This window comes from Symphalangus syndactylus, chromosome 14, assembly GCF_028878055.3.
Source record: "Symphalangus syndactylus isolate Jambi chromosome 14, NHGRI_mSymSyn1-v2.1_pri, whole genome shotgun sequence".
Taxonomy (NCBI): Eukaryota; Metazoa; Chordata; class Mammalia; order Primates; family Hylobatidae; genus Symphalangus; species Symphalangus syndactylus.
In genome coordinates, this window is record NC_072436.2 from 73,819,535 (window position 1) to 73,840,059 (window position 20,525).

Consider the following 20,525-nt stretch of genomic DNA (forward strand, 5'->3'; position numbering starts at 1 on the left):
CAGAAATTATAACAAACTGTCTCTCAGACCACAGTGCAATCAAACTAGAACTCAGGATTAAGAAACTCACTCAAACCGCTCAACCACATGAAAACAGAACAACCTGCTCCTGAGTGACTACTAGGTACATAATGAAATGAAATGAAATAAAGATGTTCTTTGAAACCAACGAGAACAGAGACACAACATACCAGAATCTCTGGGACACATTCAAAGCAGTGTGTAGAGGCAAATTTATAGCACTAAATGCCCACAAGAGAAAGCAGGAAAGATCCAAAATTGACACCCTGACATCACAATTAAAAGAACTAGAGAAGCAAGAGCAAACACATTCAAAAGCTAGCAGAAAGCAAGAAATAACTAAGATCAGAGCAGAAGTGAAGGATTCAGAGATACAAAAAACCCTTCAAAAAATCAATGAATCCAGGAGCTGGTTTTTTTAAAAGATCAACGAAATTGATAGACTGCTAGCAAGACTAACAAAGAAGAAAAGAAAGAAGAATCAAATAGAAACAATAAAAAATGATAAAGGGGATATCACCACCAATCCCACAGAAATACAAACTACCATCAGAGAATACTACAAGCACCTCTATGCAAATAAACTAGAAAATCTAGAAGAAATGGATAAATTCCTCGACACATACACCCTCCCAAGACTAAACCAGGAAGAAGTTGAATCTCTGAATAGACCAATAACAGGCTCTGAAATTGAGGCAATAATTAATAGCTTACCAACCAAAAAAAGTCCAGGACCAGGCGGATTCAGCCGAATTCTACCAGAGGTATAAGGAGGAGCTGGTACCATTCCTTCTGAAACTATTCCAATCAATAGAAAAAGAGGGAATCCTCCCTAACTCATTTTATGAGGCCAGCATCTTCCTGATACCAAAGCTTGGCAGAGACACAACAAAAAAAGAGAATTTTTTTTTTTTTTTTGAGACAGAGTCTCGCTGTTGCCCAGGCTGGAGTGCAATGGCACGATCTCAGCTCACTGCAGGCTCCGCCCCCCGGGGTTCACGATGCCATTCTCCTGCCTCAGCCTCCCAAGTAGCTGGGACTGCAGGCACCCGCCACCTCGCCCAGCTAATTTTTTGTATTTTTAGTAGAGACAGGGTTTCACTGTGTTAGCCAGGATGGTCTCAATCTCCTGACCTCGTGATCCACCTGCCTCAGCCTCCCAAAGTGCTGGGACTACAGGCGTGAGCCACCGCACCTGGCAAAAAGAGAATTTTAGACCAATATCGCTGATGAACATCAATGCAAAATCCTCAATAAAATACTGGCAAACCAAATGCAGCAGAACATCAAAAACCTTATCCATCATGATCAAGTGGGCTTCATCCCTGGGGTGCAAGGCTGGTTCAACATACGCAAATCAATAAACGTAATCCAGCATATAAACAGAACCAAAGACAAACACCATATGATTATCTCAATAGATGCAGAAAAGGCCTTTGACAAAATTCAACAACCTTCATGCTAAAAACTCTCAATAAATTAGGTATTGATGGGACATATCTCAAAATAATAAGAGCTATCTATGACAAACCCACAGCCAATATCATACTGAATGGGCAAAAACTGGAAGCTTTCCCTTTGAAAACTGGCACAAGACAGGGATGCTCTCTCTCACCACTCCTATACAACGTAGTGTTGGAAGTTCTGGCCAGAGAAATCAGGCAGGAGAAGGAAATAAAGGGTATTCAATTAGGAAAAGAGGAAGTCAAATTGTCCCTGTTTGCAGATGACATGATTGTATATCTAGAAAACCCCATCATCTCAGCCCAAAACCTCCTTAAGCTGATAGGCAACTTCAGCAAAGTCTCAGGATACAAAATCAATGTACAAAAATCACAAGCATTCTTATACACCAATAACAGACACACAGAGAGCCAAATCATGAGTGAACTCCCATTCACAATGGCTTCAAAGAGAATAAAATACCTAGGAATTCAACTTACAAGGGATGCGAAGGACCTCTTCAAGGAGAACTACAAACCACTGCTCAATGAAATAGAAGAGGATACAAACAAATGGAAGAACATTCCATCCTCAGGGATAGGAAGAGTCAATATAATGAAAATGGCCATACTGCCCAAGGTAATTCATAGATTCAATGCCATCTCCATCAAGCTACCAATGACTTTCTTCACAGAATTGGAAAAAACTACTTTAAAGTTCATATGGAACCAAAAAAGAGCCCGCATTGCCAAGTTAATCTTAAGCCAAAAGAACAAAGCTGGAGGCATCACGCTACCTGACTTCAAACAATACTACAAGGCTACAGTAACCAAAACAGCATGGTACTGGTACCAAAACAGAGATATAAACCAATGGAACAGAACAGAGACTTCAGAAATAATGCCGCATATCTACAACCATCTGATCTCTGACAAACCTGACAAAAACAAGAAATGGGGAAAGGATTCCTTATTTAATAAATGGTGCTGGGAAAACTGGCTAACCATATGAAGAAAGCTGAAACTGGATCCCTTCCTTATACATTATACAAAAATTAATTCAAGATGGATTAAAGACTTAAACGTTAGACCTAACACCATAAAAACCCTAGAAGGAAACCTAGGCAATACCATTCAGGACATAGGCATGGGCAAGGACTTCATGTCTAAAACACCAAAAGCAATGGCAACAAAAGCCAAAATTGACAAATGGGATCTAATTAAACTAAAGAGCTTCTGCACAGCAAAAGAAACTACCATCAGAGTGAACAGGCAACCTACAGAATGGGAGAAAATTTTTGCAATCTGCTCATCTGACAAAGGGCTAATATCCAGAACCTACAATGAACTCAAACAAATTTACAAGAAAAAAACAAACAACCCCATCAAAAAGTGGGTGAAGGACATGAACAGACACTTCTCAAAAGAAGCTATTTATGCAGCCAAAAGACATGAAAAAATGCTCATCATCACTGGCCATCAGAGAAATGCAAATCAAAACCACAATGAGACACCATCTCACGCCAGCTAGAATGGTGATCATTAAAAAGTCAGGAAACAACAGGTGCTGGAGAGGATGTGGAGAAACAGGAATACTTTTACACTGTTGGTGGGACTGTAAACTAGTTCAACCATTGTGCAAGCCAGTGTGGCAATTCCTCAAGGATCTAGAACTAGAAATACCATTTGACCCAGCCATCCCATTACTGGGTATATACCCAAAGGATTATAAATCATGCTGCTATAAAGACACATGCACATGTATGTTTATTGCTGCACTATTCACAAATAGCAAAGACTTGGAACCAACCCAAATGTCCAACAATGATAGACTGGATTAAGAAAATGTGGCACATATACACCATGGAATACTATGCAGCCATAAAAAAGGATGAGTTCATGTCCTTTGTAGGGACATGGATGAAGCTGGAAACCATCATTCTCAGCAAACTATCCCAAGGACAAAAAACCAAACACCGCATGTTCTCACTCATAGGTGGGAATTGAACAATGAGAACACATGGACACAGGAAGGGGAACATCACACACCGGGGCCTGTTGTGGGGTGGGGGGAGGGGGAGGGAAAGCATTAGGAGATATACGTAATGACAAGTTAATGGGTGCAGCATACAACATGGCACATATATATATATGTAACTAACCTGCACGTTGTAGACATGTACCCTAAAACTTAAAGTATAATTTTTAAAAAAAGAACCAAATAAATTAAGATATCAAAAGGAAAGGTGGCTAGGCCCTGTGGCTCACACCTGTAATCCCAGCATTTTGGGAGGCTGAGGCGGGAGGATTGCTTGAGCCTGGGAGCAACATAGTGAGACTCCATCTCTACAAAAAAAAAAAAAAATCAAAAAATTAGCCGGGCATGGTGGCACATGACTGTGCTCCCAGCTATTTGGGAGGCTGAAGGGGGAGGATTGCTTAAACCAAGGAGTATGAGGCCGCAGTGAGCCAAAATGGAGCCACTACACTCCAGCCTAGGCAACTAAGCAAGGCCCTGTCGAAAGACAGAAAGATAAGAAAGAAAGAGGAAGGAAGGAAGGAGGGAGGGAGGGCGGGAAAGAAGGAAGGAAGGAAGGAAGGAAGGAAGGAAGGAAGGAAGGAAGGAAGGAAGGAAGGAAAGAAGGCAGGCAGGAAGGAAAGAAGGGACGGAGGGAAGGGAGGGAGAACAAGAAGAAGTGTATCCAGCTTAGTGGGTCTTTAAATGTTCAAACAAATGACTAACATTCACTGAGGACTTACGACATGTGTCAAGCACTGTTCTAAGCACATTGCACCTAATAGCTCATTTACTCTTCACAACTAACCTAGCAGGTGGAAACTATTATTACTTTCATTTTAGTGACAAGGAAAGTCAGGCACAGAGAGGTCAAATTACCTCCTGAGAGTCACGCTGTGTAACTCGAAGAGCCTGGATCCAAATCTAGGCAATATGACCACAGAACCATAGTCGCTAGGCTACACTGCCTCTGGAATCACGTCCTTGGTGGCTTGGAAGGCTGTCTACACTACCCTCCAGTCAGTCACTTATTAATAGTAACTGGCACGGTTATCAAATGGACTCTTGCAGGATCCCAGTGCTGTGTTTAAGCAACCCTTCTTTTACTTAATAATGGCTCCAAAAGGCAAGAGTAACGATGCTAGCCATTCGAATACACCAAAAAGAAGGTATAAACTACTTCCTTTAAGTGAAAAGATGAAAGTTCTGGACTTAATAAGGAAAGAATAAAAAAATCGTATGCTGAGGATGCTAAGATCTACGGTAAGAATAAGTCTTCTATCCATTAAATTGTGAAGAAGGAAAAACAAATTCGTGCCAGTTTTACTGTCACACCTTAGCTACAAATGTTAAGGCTACAGTGAGTGATAAATAATTAAGATAGAAAAGGCATTAACTTTGTGGAAGAAATGAACAGAAACGTGTTTCAATTGGCAGCAACCAGGTTTGGCACCACCTGCGGTTTCAGAAGTCCACTGAGGTTCTTGGAATTTATACTCAAGGATAAGGGAGGATGCCAATATTTTGGTGAATTTTTTATTTGCCTCAGTTTCAGATCCATAATTGTATGTATCTAATAAGTCACAATAAAAAATAGTGTTTCTTTTTCTTAATTCATTCTCCTCTTTTTACACAAACGTTTTTTGGACCCATCAACCCTTCACCCCTGAAACCAAAACATGTGGCTCACCCACCCCAAAACATGTTCCCATTTGTTCTCCATCTGGCTGGAATTCCTTTTAAAGTTGGGAGTTTGGGCTTCAAAGAAATCCCTGAACATGTCCTCAGTGAATCTACCTACCTCTTCCTGCCGGCTGTATCTTACTCCTTTAATCTTACTCAAGTTTCCTGGCTATCCTCTTTCCTCAATGATGCTCATCCTGAAAAAAGAAATTGGCCTGAAGTTAAATAGCCCATAAAGGAAGTAGGTAGGCTTCTGAATGCCCACAATTTCAAAGGACGTGAATGAACCATTGGTTCATGTTGGTTTTCTCCACAGCCCTTTAAAATAGACAGGGCGAAACTTTTGTCCATCACCATTTTGCTGATGGATTGAGAAAGAAGGAACCTGCCACAAACTGAATTAGCACTAAGTAATTTTCCCTTTCTTTATGTAAACAAATGCCTTTCAATATGCAACAATTCTTGAGGTGTTCAGGTTACATGCTTATTTTAAGATCTTTGTTTACTTTCTGATCTTCATAGGTCATTGACATCCCATTTAGCACTGGTGACCCTGTTCATACAATTTTGATATAAATTAAAAAGTGTTCTTGGGGATAACATTAACATTCGCGATTCCAATGTACCACATAAGCAAACAATAGCCTTTGCTCAGTCCTGTATATAATTGTTCAAAAGCTTCAGCGTAGACTCCAATACTCGGAGCAAATCTGATCAAACAGATTTGCTTTCTGACTTTTTATTCAAAGCAGGATGAGATCTCAGCCTATGTAAACTCCAATGGAATAACTTATGGGATTTTTGATAGAATGTAGTCATAATAAAACACTGGATAGGGTATTTCAGGTTTTAATTAATAAGAAGAGACAAATCAATAGGGGTCTATTTCTACAATCTTAACTTGGACTTAAAATGTGTTTCTTTTTCACTTAAAATTCAGAAGGTATTGTTCCTTTTAACCTTTTTTATTCTCTAGAAGGAAGGGGAGAGAATAATATTTTTGGAATTTGGTTTCTAATTTTTTACATCATTTGTATTAAGCTTCCATCCTAAAAAATGTTAATAATTACTCCTTCATAAATACATATCTTTCTTGTGAATAATTGCAAGTATTTAAGAAACTATTTTTCTGATAGCTTACTCTGATCCTATTCATACTTCATGAGTGGACAATTCCTTATCCTAATTATGAAAAACTATCCTAATTGTATTAAAAACTGTCATATTCCTAGGCAAAGAAACTAATCTGGGAATACAGATAAGATGAAAAGGCCCATACTGTCTCTTTGTTAGGAGTATATCCTAAAGAAATTATTGAACAAATATACAGAAACGTACAAAGGTATTGATTCAGCATGATTTGCAAATGCAAAAAAAATGGAAACAGCTTAAATGTACATCAATAAGGAGTTGTTTTGAAAAATTAGGATGCATGAAAACACTGGTATACTTGTCAGCCATTAAAATGATGATGTGGATCATTTATTAATGTGAATAGATGACCATGATATATTAAGTTCATTATCCAATTATTAATCACCTAGTAATAAGTAAATAAAGATTGTTTGAGTATGCCTCTGTGTGTGTGTGTGTGTGTGTGTGTGTGTGTATGTTTGTGTGTGTGGAAAGAACACTGTATACCATAGTGTGTTCTAAGAAAAACTAGTCTATTGAAATAAAGCTTCTCTCATCAAATAAGTTTGGGAAACTCTACATTTTACCTCCCTTCTGTGAATATCATAGTACACATCAGCATATTAAAGTCTCTGAGAAGTCCTGTAATAAAAGAAAACATGTTTATGTGCATTTAACCCTCAATTTCCTAAACCTATTTTAGCATAAATACCTTCCTTTTTTTTTTTTTCAGATGGAGCCTCACTCTGTCACCTAGGCTGGAGTGCAGTGGTTCAATCTCTTCTCACTGCAACCTCCACCTCCCGGGCTCAAGTGATTCTCCAGCCTCGGCCTCCCAAGTTGCTGGGATTACAGGCTCCCGCCACCACGCCCAGATAATTTTTTTATTTTTAGTAAAGACAGGGTTTCACCATGTTGGCCAAGCTGGTCTTGAGCTCCTGACCTTAGGTGATCTGCCCACCTTTGCTTTCCAAAATGCTCGGATAACAGGCGTGCACCACCGCACCTGGCTTATAAATACCTTCTTTCAAGTGCCCTGTAAAACAAGCTTCAGCAACTTTTGGCAGTAGTACGAAAGATGATATCTTTTTAATGTATGTTTTCTGAATTATTTTGCAATAAATATGCATTGTTTTAAGATTTAAAAAATGAGCTAGATAAAACTATTTTTAAAATTATTTTGAGAAAAAAGCACATCTCTAGGTCATCAGTGATAGGTAATTCTTACTGTTTTACTTTGTTTTCAAAGTGCTCTTTATTAAGTACTTTTGCAATTGGAAAATTAACAATAAATTTTTGTATGAAGGAGCACACATGTATTTTAAGAGAGAAAAATAAATGGAGCAAAGAAAATTATGCACCATAGTCTCCGTTCAAACATAGTTGCGGTTGCTTCTATTTATTTGTCAATACAAGACTTTATCTTCCTCAGGTTAAATCTATTATAAAATTTTTAAACCCCATGTGGTGTTTTTTTGAATGCTTCTTCTCTCTTTCCTGACTATGCTCTTCTTGCTCTCTTCCAGAACTTGGTTCCATTATGTGAGGAATAAAGAATGACTTTTCAGAACATCCCAGCATACCACCCACAAAGATAATACTGCAGAAGTTACAGGTACTTGGGAGGGAAACTCCCATTATCAAATCGTATAGTGTTGCACTGGTCTGAGAAATTAGCAGCAAAGTATCCATGGATATCTTGAAAAACAAAAATTATAAATCCTGTTGATAATACTATCTATTTTATTGTTTTTATATATTTATTATGTTTGGCTAAATTTCAGCCCCTTAGTTTTACTGATAAACTTAGTTTATTACTAAAAATAAACTTGATTATTTGGAAATATTCTTTTTGGAAATGTAATTTTTGTCCAAATTACATTTCTAAGGAAGTGTGTAAGTGTATTTTTACAAGATATGAATACAGAGTAATGAGACTTTCAAAACAGACCTTAGCTTCCATACTCAAATGAAAGTTCTTCTTCAAAAATTAATGTTAGGAGGCGATACATATTTCAGTGACCCTTCCACTGCCTAAAGCACTTAAAAAGTCCTGGTGGATAGGCTTTTTGATGTGCTGCTGGATTCAGTTGGCCAGTATTTTATTGAGGATTTTCTCGTTGATGTTCATCAAGGATATCGGCCCTGAAATTTTCTATTTTTTTTTTTTTTTTTTTTGTCTCTGCTGGGTTTTGGTATCAGGATGATGCTGGCCTCCTAAAATGAGTTAGGGAGGAGCCCTCTTTTTCTATTATTTGGAACAGTTTCAGAAGGAATGGTACCAGCTCCTCTTTGTACCTGTGGTAGAATTTGGCTGTGAATCCATCTGGTCCTGGGCTTTTTTTGGTTGGTACATATTAATTACTGCCTCAATTTCAGAACTTGTTATTGGTCTATTCAGGGATTCGCCTTCTTTCTGGTTTAGTCTTGGGAGGGTGTATGTGTCCAGGAATGTATTCATTTCTTCTAGGTTTTCTAGTTTATTTGCATAAAGGTGTGTATAGTATATACACACCTGATGGTAGTTCGTATTTCTGTGGGATCAGTGGTGATATCCCCTTTAACATTTTTTATTGTGTCTATTTGATTCTTCTCTCTTTTCTTCTTTATTAGTCTGGCTAGCGGTCTACCTATTCTGTTAATCTTTCAAAAAACCAGCTCCTGAATTCATTGATTTTTTGAAGGGTTTTTTTGTGTCTATCTCCTTCAGTTCTGCTCTGATCTTAGTTATTTCTTGCCTTCTGCTAGCTTTTGGGTTTGTTTGCTCTTGCTTCTCTAGTTCTTTTAATTGTGATGTTAGGGTGTTGATTTTAGATCTTTCCTGCTTTCTCCTGTGGACATTTAGTGCTATAAATTTTTAAAGTTACATTATAAAACAGGAAAAAGTCCTATTACTATAACATTACATCTTATTTTTGAACAAAGATAAAAATCTCCAGCTTGAACTTCCACTTTATTTGTAATATATTATCTCCGATTGTTTTGAGAGTGCTTCCAAAAATAAGCCAACCACCAAACAATAAACAAGTGTCTGCCAAGACTATAAAAACAAACAAAAAATACAAGAACAACAAAAGCCTTATCATAGACGGTGAAGTCTTTCAAAACATGAATTCCAACCTCTTTTCAGCACTAATAGCATTAAAATTTTGCATAAATAAAAATTCATGGATATTCAGGGCCCATGGGAGGCTGATTATTAAACATTATATATATAAATATTGTTTGTTCATATATACATGTATGTTTGTATATTGCCTACCCTTAAAAATGTACATATTTTGGCACATAAATATAAAACTTACATCCCCCAATTGTATTTAGCTTTGAAATGTGATTAATGATATCCAGTTAGAGATTGACACACAGGTTACAGTCTATACCATGAGAGAATCCATCAAAAAAAGATGTTAAAGTTCCAGTCAGTCATTCTGATTTACTAAAGCATGAAGCAATGCTATTGATGATGAATCTTGCACATGCTGCCTTTATGATCTGCAATAAGGCAGACCATCCAAATTTGTAATTTAGAGCTCTGGAGTGTTCAATTTTTGTGATTTTGTAGAGACAAATACTAACAAATGTATGGCACCCATATGCTTTCCTGCCTTTAAGCATGGACCCCACTGAAACTAAGAGCTATATCCTGCTTTTTGGCAGAAGATAGAAAGATTTGTTTAGGAAGAAAGCTATGGGCCACTAATATGAAAGAAGCTTTGAGAAACTAACTTTTCATTTGCAATTGGCACAACCTATTCCTAACAAACAATTCTGAAATGTTTACGCCATGATACTTCCCTTCAAATAATTTTCAAAGGACTTTCCAATTTAACTTTAAGACATTCAAGTCAAAGTCTTAAAGTATCAATTATAGGAGAACTTGTTTAATATTTTCCAGGATAGCAACAAATTCCCACCTTTGAAATAATAAACAGCTTTTATTTAACAATGAGGAATCTAATACATAGTTTTCAAACAATTCTGAAAAAAAAGAAAGAATTGTGAAAGAAGCAATTATTTGACTACACAGTAGTTGGCAAAATACAGTCTGCAGACCGAACCATGTAGACCACCTGTTTTTGTAAATAAAGTTTTACTGGAGCACAGCCAAGCCCATTTGTTTATGTATTGTCTACTGCTGCTACAAAGGAAGAGTTGAGTGGTTGCAATCAAAATCTTATGGCCAGCAAAACCTAAAATAGCTATCATCTGGCCCTTTACAAAAAGTTTGCCAACACTTGGACTAGAGTATTAATTTTCTTTTCTAATAATTATTTGTCAATAACAGTGGATTCACAAACATTTTCCCACTCCATGGGCTAGAAAACTAAGTTAGACTCAGTAGTACAAGATCATGTTTCCCAACATAAAAACATTTGGAACTGGTGATTTACTCAGCCTAGCATCACACCTGCTTAGTCTAGATCTACACATCTGTATCAGAGACAGAGTATGCAGTTCACAGTTTCTGCCATTTTTACAAGAACAAAGCTTCAGTGTAAAGGCTTAGTCACGTATAATATTTATAATGTTATATCAAAATCATCAAATGAATTACAAATAAGACATGATGAACTAGTGTTTAGAATGGGAAGGACATTTCTCACCAGGTGCTAATAATTTGAAGGTAGATTTGACTGCAGGCTCACATAAGTTGATACAGCACTCCCTTAATCAAAGGATAGCTTAAAAGAATATGAAATGAGCTGACACATTTTGACATTTGCCGATTGCAGATCAGATACATGTGCACTGCACATTGGAAATGCATTGGAAAGAGTTTTCATTCCTTTAAGTTATGGATTTTAAATCAGTTCCTGAGATGAACATTTCAAACATACAAGCATACAGTTTTGAAACACTCACCCAAACCTGGAGATGGAACATGTGCATGCAAGTCTTGCCCATTCCCGCATATCCCCATTTTACACTTTGAATTGCAAAGTAGATTATAAAAGGACCAGAAGAAAATGCAGATAACTTTCAGTCAATAGCATGGGAAAGAATATCTAAACATAAAAGCAAAGCAAAAAATTATAAAGAAAAATATATTTGATGCATAAAATTTTTAAATATCTGTATATCAAAGAGTCATAAAAGCTATAAAGCAAAAGAAAATACATACAACTTAAAGGTTGTATTCTTAATGTATTGCAAGTCTTTAAACTTATAAGAAATGACAAATAATACTTATTAAATTAACCATTCAAAAAACCTTAATTGAACTCATACCCTAATACTGTTTGAGCTTCAGTGGGTGACCCCTGCCACACTGTTCCATGACTGACAGGTGTCCTAGAATGTGAGACTTTCACTGCTAAAGCCAGTACAGTCCCAGACAATCTTCATAGTCAAATAGGACTGGATTCAAGTCTGCATTGCCCCCCGAATGACTTTCAACATGTTACTCCACATTAATGAGTCTCAATCTCCTCAGTTCTAAATGGGTGCCAACACAAGTACTTTAAGGATTTGGGAGATTAAGCAAGGAAAATGTACAAAGCTTACACACCTGGCACAGAGCACATAATAAATGGTAACTATGATGATTTTTATTATGATCATCATCACTATTGTTATCATTGTTTGCCAGCTACGAAAGCCTACTGGTCTCTTCCCAGTATCCATCCTTATTCCTGTCTACTTAACCCCAGTTTGGGGAAAAGATTAAACAAACACTGCTGAATTCCTGGATACAAGTCATCATCTGACCTAGTTCTGGCAACTGAAAAAAAAGGGAGCAGAGAGTTTTTGATGGGACTTCCAGGAAGGCTCTTTAAAATATGTGGCTGTATGGGAAGGGAAGGAGAGGGCAGACTTGGCTGGAATGGACATTTCGTCCTTGGCTCTTTCATTTCTTCCTGCCTGAAACACGGACTCAATTCTGGAAGCAAAGCAGTCATATCCCAAGGGTGAAAAGCACATACCAGGGGTGGCTTAGTGGAAAGATACGAGTCCATTTCTCTACTGGCATCATGGAGACACTGTACCAGTCCTAGGTTTTTGACTTTTGGACTTTTCATTCTGAGAGAAAAAAATAAAAGTGTTTATTTAATCCACTGTTTCCAGGCTTGTGTTATTCACAGCCAAACACAATTCCCAACTGATACATCAGTCATACTAATAGAAATATAGGCAAAGGATTCAAACAGGCAATTTAACGATAACAACAAAAAAAGGCAAACATTGGGTACATCTGTGACAAAAGTTATTACATTATTATTATTACATAAATATAAGCATGACACCATGTTTAGCTGTCATGTTGACAATAGAGAATAATATTTAAAACACCATATTTGATAATTACCAAATGTAACAATTATTTTTATTATGCTATACTTTCTTCTGGCTTTTTTTTTTTACTTTTTTTGAAATTGGGTCTTGCCGTTAAAGAGGGTCTCACTCTGTCACCCAGGCTGGAATGCAGTGGTACAATCATGGCTCACTATAGCCTCAACCTACCCAGGCTCAAGTGATTCTCCCACCTCAGCCTCCCAAGTAGCTTGGACTACCGGCATGCAACATCATGCCCCACTAGTTTTGGTATTTTTTTGTATAGAAAGGGTTTCACCATGTTGCCTAGGCTGGTCTTGACCTTCTGGGCTCAAGGGATCTGCCCACCTCAACCTCCCAAAGTGCTGGAATTACAGGTGTGTGCCACAGTGCCCGTCCTCTTTTGACCTTTCAAAAGAAATAAAATGCAATAGAAGTGTCCTTTTATTCACATAAAGGGGAACAACACACAATGGGGCCTGTTGGAGGGTAGAGGGTTAGGAGGAGGGAGAGGATCAGGGAAAATAACTAATAGGTACTAGGCTTACTACCTGGGTAATGAAATAATCATGACACAAGTTTACCTCTATAACAAACCTGCATATGTACCCCTGAACTTAAAATAAGTTAAATTAAAAAAAGAAGGTTTGGCTTCCAGGCAAGATGGCCAAATAGGAACAGCTCTGGTCTGCAGTTCCCAGCAAGACCAACAGAGAAGGCGGGTGATTTCTACATTTCCAACTGAGGTACCCAGTTCATCTCATTGGGACTGGTTGGACAGTGGGTGCAGCCCACGGAGGGCAAGCCGAAGCAGGGTGGGGCATGGCCTCACCTGGGAAGCACAAGGGGTTGGGGAACTCCCTCCCCTTGCCAAGGGAAGCCTTGAGGGACTGTGCCATGAGGAACGATGCATTCAGGCCCAGATACTACGCTTTTCCATCAGTCTTTGCAACCATCAAACCAGGAGATTTCCTCAGGTGCCTATGCCACCAGGGCCTTGGGTTTCAAGCAGAAAACTGACCAGCCATTTGGGAAGACACCGAGCTAGCTGCAGGAGTTTTTTTTCATACCCCAATGGTGCCTGAAACACCAGTGAGACAGAACCATTTGCTCCCCTGGAAAGGGGGCTGAAACCAGGGAGCTGAGTGGTCTTGCTCAGCAGATTCCACCCCCATGGTGCCCAACAAGCTAAGATCCACTGGCTTGAAATTCTCACTGCCAGCTCAGCAGTCTGAAGTTGACCTGCTTGAGCTTGGTGGGGAGAGGGGTGTCTGCCATTACTCAGGCTTCAGTAGGCATTTTTCCCCTCACTGTGTAAACAAAGCCACTGGGAAGTTAGAACTTGGTGAAGTGCACTGCAGCTCAGCAAAGCCACTGTAGCCAGACTGCCTCTCTAGATTCCTCCTCTTTGGGCAGGGAATCTCTGAAAGAAAGGCAGCAGCCCCAGTCAGGGGCTTATAGATAAAACTCCCACCTCCCTGGGACAGAGAACCTGGGGGAAGGGTGGCAGTGAATGCAGCATCAGCAGACTTAAACATTCTTGCCTGCTGGCTCTAAAGAGAGCAGAGGATCTCCCAGCACAGCACTTGAGCTCTGCTAAGGGACAGACTGCCTCCTCAAGTGGATCCCTGGCCCCCATGCCTTCTGACAGAGAGACAACTCTCAGTAAAAGTCAACAGATACCTCATACAGGAGAGCTCTGGCTGGCATCTGGCAGGTGCCTCTCTGGGATGAACCTTCCAGAAGAAGGAGCAGGCAGCAATCTTTGCTGTTCTGCAGCCTCCGCTGGTGATACCCACACAAACAGGGTCTGGAGTGGACCTCCAGCAGACCTGCAGAAGAGGGGCCTCACTGTTAGAAGGAAAACTAACAAAGAGAAAGCAATAGCATCAATATCAACAAAAAGAACCCTCACTCAAAAACCCCATCTGAAGGTCACCAACATCAAAGATGAAAGGGAGATAAATCCACAAAAATGAGGAAAAACCAGCTCAAAAGGCTGAAAATTCCAAAAACCAGAGTACCCCTTCTCCTCCAAAAAAATCACAACTTCTCACCAGCAAAGGAACAAAACAGGATGAAGAATGAGTTTGACAAATGGACAGAAGTAGGCTTCAGAAGGTGGGTAATAATAAACTCCTCTGAGATAAAGGAGCATGTTATAACCAAGTGCAAGGAAGCTAAGAACCATGATAAAAGGTTACAGGAACTAGTAACTAGAATAACCAGTTTAGAGAAGAACACAAATGACCTGATGGAGCTGAAAAACACAGCACGAGAACTTCGGGAAGCATACACAAGTATCAATAGCCAAACTGATCAAGTGAAAGAAAGGATTTCAGAGATTGAAGATCAATTTAATGAAATAAACCATGAAGATAAGACTAGAGAAAAAAGAATGAAAAGGAACAAACAAAGCCTCCAAGAAATACAGGACTTGTGAAGAGACCAAACCTACATTTTATTGGTGTACTTGAAAGTGACAAGGAGAATGGAACCAAGTTGGAATACACTTCAGGATATTATCCAGGAGAACTTCCCCAACCTAGCAAGACAGTCCAACAATTCAAATTCAGGAAATACAGAGAACACCACAAAGATACTCTTTGAGAAGAGCAACCCCAAGACACATAATCACCAGATACACCAAGGTTGAAATGAAGAAAAAAATGTTAAGGGCAACCAGAGAGAAAGGTAGGGTTACCCACAAAGGGAAGCCCATCAGACTAACAGCAGATCTTTCTGCAGAAAGCTTACAAGCCAGAAGAGAGTGGGGGCCAATATTCAACATTCTTAAAGGAAAGAATTTTCAACCCAGAATTTCATATCCAGCCAAACTAAGCTTCAAAAGCAAAGAAGAAATAAAATCCTTTACAGACAAGCAAATGCTGGTGATTTTGTCACCACCAGGCCTGCCTTACAAGAGTTCCTGAAGGAAGCACAAAATATGGAAAGGAAACACCAGTACCAGCCACTGCAAAAACATACCAAATTGTAAAGACCATTGACACTATGAAGAACCTGCATCTACTAATGGGCAAAATAACCAGCTAGCATCATAATGACAAGAACAAATTCACACATAACAATATTAACCTTAAATATAAACAGGCTAAATGCTCCAATTAAAAGACACAGACTGGCAAATTGGATAAAGAGTCAAGACCCATCAGTGTGCTGTATTCAGGAGACCCATCTTACAAGCAAAGATGAATATAGGCTCAAAACAAAGGAACGGAGGAAGATTTACCCAGCAAATGGAAAGTAAAAAAAAAGCAGGGGGAGGGAGGTAGCCAAGATGGCCGAATAGGAACAGCTTCAGTCTACAGCCCCCAGCATGAGCGACACAGAAGACGGGTGATTTCTGCATTTCCATCTGAGGTACCAGGTTCATCTCACTAGGGAGTGCCAGACAGTGGGCGCAGGACAGTGGGTGCAGTGCACCGTGCATGAGCCAAAGTAGGGTGAGGCATTGCCTCACTCTAGAAGTGCAAGGGGTCAGGGAGTTCCCTTTCCTAGTCAAAGCAAGGGGTGACAGACGGCACCTGGAAAATCAGGTCACTCCCACCCTAATACTGTGCTTTTCCAACAGGCTTAAAAAATGGCACACCAGGAGATTATATGCTGCACCTGGCTCGGAGGGTCCTACACCCATGGAGTCTCACTGATTGCTAGCATAGCAGTCTGAGATCAAACTGCAAGGGGGCAGCAAGGTGGGGGGAGGGGCGCCCTCCATTGCCCAGGCTTGCTTAAGTAAACAAAGCAGCCAGGAAGCTCGAACTGGGTGGAGCCCACCACAGCTCAAAGAGGACTGCCTGCCTCTGTAGACTCCACCTCTGGGGGCAGGGCACAGACAAACAAAGAGACAGCAGTAACCTCTGCAGACTTAAATGTCCCTGTCTGACAGCTTTGAAGAGAGTAGTGGTTCTCCTAGCACACACAGCTGGAGATCTGAGAATGGGCAGACTGCCTCCTCAAGTGGGTCCCTGACCCCTGACCCCCGAGCAGCCTAACTGGGAGGCACCCCCAAGTAGGGGCAGACTGACACCTCACACGGCTGGGTACTCCTCTGAGACAAAACTTCCAGAGGAACGATCAGGCAGCAGCATTCACGATTCACAAAAATCTGCTGTTCTGCAGCCTCCGCTGCTGAGACACAGGGAAACAGGGTCTGGAGTGGACCTCTAGCAAACTCCAACAGACCTGCAGCTGAGGGTCCTATCTGGTAGACGGAGAACTAACAAACAGAAAGGACATCCACACCAAAAACCCATCTGTACATCACCATCATCAAAGACCAAAAGTAGATAAAACCACAAAGATGGGGAAAAAACAGAGCAGAAAAACTGGAAATTCTAAAAAGCAGAGCACCTCTCCTCCTCCAAAGGAACGCAGTTTCTCACAAGCAACGGAACAAAGCTGGACAGAGAATGACTTTGACGAGTTGAGAGAAGAAGGCTTCAGACGATCAAACTACTCTGAGCTACAGGAGGAAATTCAAACCAAAGGCAAAGAAGTTAAAAACTTTGAAAAAAATTTAGATGAATGTATAACTAGACTAACCAATACAGAGAAGTGCTTAAAGGAGCTGATGGAGCTGAAAGCCAAGGCTCGAGAACTATGTGAAGAATGCAGAAGCCTCAGGAGCCAATTCGATCAACTGGAAGAAAGAGTATCAGTGATGGAAGATGAAATGAATGAAATGAAGTGAGAAGGGAAGTTTAGAGAAAAAAGAATAAAAAGAAAAAAACAAAGCATCCAAGAAATATGGGACTATGTGAAAAGACCAAATCTACATCTGATTGGTGTACCTGAAAGTGACGGGGAGAATGGAACCAAGTTGGAAAACACTCTGCAGGATATTATCCAGGAGAACTTCCCCAATCTAGCAAGGCAGGCCAACATTCAGATTCAGGAAATACAGAGAATGCCACAAAGATACTCCTTGAGAAGAGCAACTCCAAGACACATAATTGTCAGATTCACCAAAGCTGAAATGAAGGAAAAAATGTTAAGAGCAGCCAGAGAGAAAGGTCGGGTTACCTGTCAGGCCCCTGAGCCCAAGCCAAACCATCGCATCTCCTATGACTTGCACGTATACATCCAGATGGCCTGAAGTAACTGAAGCTCCACAAAAGAAGTAAAAATAGCCTTAACTGATGACATTCCACCATTGTGATTTGTTACTGCCCCACCCTAACTGATCAATGTACTTTGTAATCTCCCCCACCCTTAAGAAGGTACTTTGTAATTCTCCCTACCCTTGAGAATGTACTTTGAGAGATCCACCCCCTGCCCCCCAAAACATTGCTCCTAACTCCACTGCCTATCCCAAAACCTATAAGAACTAATGATAATCCACCATCCTTTGCTGACTCTCTTTTCAGACTCAGCCCGCCTGCACCCAGGTGAAATAAACAGCCATGTTGCTCACACACAGCCTGTTTGGTGGTCCCTTCACATGGACGTGCATGAAATTACCCACAAAGGGAAGCCCATCAGACTAACAGTGGATCTCTCGGCAGAAATTGTACAAGCCAGAAGAAAGTGGGGGCCGATATTCAACATTCTTAAAAAAAAGAATTTTCAACCCAGAATTTCATATCCAGCCAAACTAAGCTTCATAAGCGAAGGAGAAATAAAATACTTTACAGACAAGCAAAGGCTGAGAGATTTTGTCACCACCAGGCCTTCCCTAAAAGAGCTCCTGAAGGCAGCACTAAACATGGAAAGGAACAACCGTTACCAGTCACTGCAAAATCATGCCAAATTGTAAAGATAATCGAGGCTAGGAAGAAACTGCATCAACTAACGAGCAAAATAACCAGCTAACATCACAATGACAGGATCAAATTCTCATATAACAAAATTAACTTTAAATGTAAATGGACTAAATACTCCAATTAAAAGACACAGACTGGCAAATTGGATAAAGAGTCAAGACTCATCAGTGTGCTGTATTCAGGAAACCCATCTCATGTGCAGAGACACACATAGGCTCAAAATAAAAGGATGGAGGAAGATCTACCAAGCAAATGGAAAACAAAAAAAGGCAAGGGTTGCAATCCTAGTCTCTGATAAAACAGACTTTAAACCAACAAAGATCAAAAGAGACAAAGAAGGCCATTACAGAATGGTAAAGGGATCAATTCAACAAGAAGAGCTAACTATACTAAATATATATGCAGCCAATACAGGAGCACCCAGATTCATAAAGCAAGTCCTGAGTGACCTCCAAAGAGACTTAGACTCCCACACAATAATGGAGACTTTAACACCCCACTGTCAACATTAGACAGATCAACGAGACAGAAAGATATCAAGGATACCAAGGAATTGAACTGAGCTCTGCACCAAGCAGACCTAATAGACATCTACAGAACTCTCCACCCCAAATCAACAGAATATACATTTTCTTCAGCACCACACCACACCTATTCCAAAATTTACCACATAGTTGGAAGTAAAGCTCTCCTCAGCAAATGTAAAACAACAGAAATTATAACAAACTGTTTCTTAGACCACAGTGCAATCAAACTAGAACTCAGGATTAAGAAACTCACTCAAAACCACTCAACTACATGGATACTGAACAACCTGCTCCTGAATGACTACTGGGTACATAACAAAATGAAGGCAGAAATAATGATGTTCTTTGAAACCAATGAGAACAAAGACACAACATACCAGAATCTCTGGGACACATTCAAAGCAGTGTGTAGAGGGAAATTTATAGCACTAAATGCCCACGAGAGGAAGCAGGAAATATCCAAAATTGACACCCTAACATCACAATTAAAAGAACTAGAAAAGCAAGGCAAACACATTTAAAAGCTAGCAGAAGGCAAGAAATAACTAAAATCAGAGCAAAACTGAAGGAAATAGAGACACAAAAAACCCTTCAAAAAATTAATGAATCCAGGAGCTGGTTTTTTGAAAAGATCAACAAAATTGATAGACCGCTAGCAAGACTAATAAAGAAGAAAAGAGAGAAGAATCAAATAGATGCAATAAAAAATGAAAAAGGGGATATCACCACCGATCCCACAGAAATACAATCTACCATCAGAGAGTACTACAAACACCTCTACACAAATAACTAGAAATCTAGAAGAAATGGATAAATTCCTCGACACATACACCCTCCCAAGACTAAACCAGGAAGAAGTTGAATCGCTGAACAGACCAATAACAGGCTCTGAAATTGTGTCAATAATCAATAGCTTACCAACCAAAAAGAGTCCAGGACCAGATGGATTCACAGCCAAATTCTACCAGAGGTACAAGGAGGAACTGGTACCATTCCTTCTGAAACTATTCCAATCAATAGAAAAACAGGGAATCCTCCCTAACTCATTTTATGAGGCCAGCATCATCCTGATTCCAAAGCCTGGCAGAGACACAAACAATAAAGAGAATTTCAGACCAATATCTTTGATGAACATTGATGCAAAAATCCTCAATAAAATACTGGCAAACCGAATCCAGCAGATATCCACCATGATCAAGGGGGCTTCATCCCTGGGATGCAAGGCTGGTTCAACATACACAAATCAATAAATGTAATCTAGCATATAAACAGAACCAAAGACAAAAACCACATCATTATCTCAATAGATGTGGAAAAGGCCTTTGACAAAACTCAACAACCATTCATGCTAAAAACTCTCTATAAATTAAGTATTGATGGGATGTATCTCAAAATAATAAGAGCTATCTATGACAAACCCATAGCCAATATCATACTGAATGGGCAAAAACTGGAAGCATTCCCTTTGAAAACTGGCACAAGACAGGGATGCCCTCTCTCACCACTCCTATTCAAGATAGTGATGGAAGTTTTGGCCCGGGCAACTAGGCAGGAGAAGGAAATAAAGGGTATTCAATTAGGAAAAGAGAAAGTCAAATTGTCCCTGTTTGCAGATGACATGATTGTATATCTAGAAAACCCC

At 39.7% G+C, this 20,525-nt stretch overlaps 1 protein-coding gene across 3 annotated transcripts in view; it reads right to left on the reverse strand.

The window, feature by feature from the left end:
• MEIS1 (Meis homeobox 1) overlaps positions 1–20,525 on the reverse strand; it is a 265,720-nt gene that overhangs the window by 54,673 nt on the left and 190,522 nt on the right. The window contains exons 13-14 of one of the 3 annotated variants that reach the window (XR_008650622.2): positions 12,225–12,321; positions 5,282–5,360 (exon numbers count right to left, since the gene is read on the reverse strand). The gene's annotated coding sequence lies outside the window, so the exon portion shown is untranslated. Of the gene's footprint in view, positions 1–5,281; positions 5,361–12,224; positions 12,322–20,525 lie in introns of those variants that run through there. The other 2 variants (XR_010115681.1, XM_063617909.1) reach the window with 2 other exon arrangements.